Source organism: Otolemur garnettii, unplaced genomic scaffold (genome assembly GCF_000181295.1).
Source record: "Otolemur garnettii isolate 467f Iridium unplaced genomic scaffold, OtoGar3 scaffold00020, whole genome shotgun sequence".
In the NCBI taxonomy this organism is placed as follows: Eukaryota; Metazoa; Chordata; class Mammalia; order Primates; family Galagidae; genus Otolemur; species Otolemur garnettii.
In genome coordinates this window covers 6,826,762-6,827,773 of record NW_003852415.1, presented here as the reverse complement: position 1 = coordinate 6,827,773, position 1,012 = coordinate 6,826,762, and positions in this window count along the sequence as shown.

Here is a 1,012-nt window from a genome sequence, read left to right as displayed (position 1 = left end):
TGTCACCAAAGAAACACAAATTAAAACACCAATGAGATTACCATTGCACACCTATTTGCTTATCCCACATCCAGGAATCAGACAACCCCAAATGCTGGTGAGGACATGGAGCAACAGGAAGTCTAATTTGTGGCTGGTGGAAAGACAAAATGGTGTGGCCATTTTGGAAGACAGTTTGGCAATTTCTTACAAAACTAACAATACTCTTATCATATATTCCATCAATCACACTCCTTAGTACTTACCAAAAGGAGTTGAAAACTTATGTCTGTACAAAATCCTATCCATTGACATTGTTAGCAGCTTTCTTCTCAATTGTCAAAACTTGAAAACAACCAAAATGTCCTTCGGTAGGTGAGCAGGTAAACTATGGTACATCCAGACAATGGAATATTACTCAGTGCTATAAAGAGATGAGTTATTAAGCCATAAAAAGACATGGAGTACTCTTAAACACGTACTACTAAGGGGAAAAAAGCTAATCTGAAAAGACTACTGTATACTGTCTGATTCCAATTATGTGATGTTTTGGAAAAGGCAGTAAAAAGAGCAGTGGTCTCTGGGGGTTAGGAGAAAGGATGGATGAATAAGCAGAGCTTGGTGGATTTTTAGGGCAGTGAAACTGTCCTTCAGGATACGAAAATGGTGAACACATTCATTGTACGTTCTTCTAAACACATAGAATACATAAAAACTCCCTAATGTAAGCTGTGAGTGTTGGGTGACAATGATATATAAAGGGAGGTTCATTGATTATAACATATGCCCTACTCTGGTGGGGAAAGTTAAAGATTGGGGGGCTGTGCACATGGGGTTAGAGTGCATATGGGAAATTTCCATACCTTCTACTCAATTTTGATGTGAGCCTAAAACTGCTCTAAAAAGAAAGACTGCTTTAAAAAGTACACAGATAACAATTATACAGCTTGATGGATTTTCACAGGCAAAATTTACCTTTGCAACTGACACTCAGGTCAAGAAATGAGACATTGTCTGTGTGCTAGAAACCCCC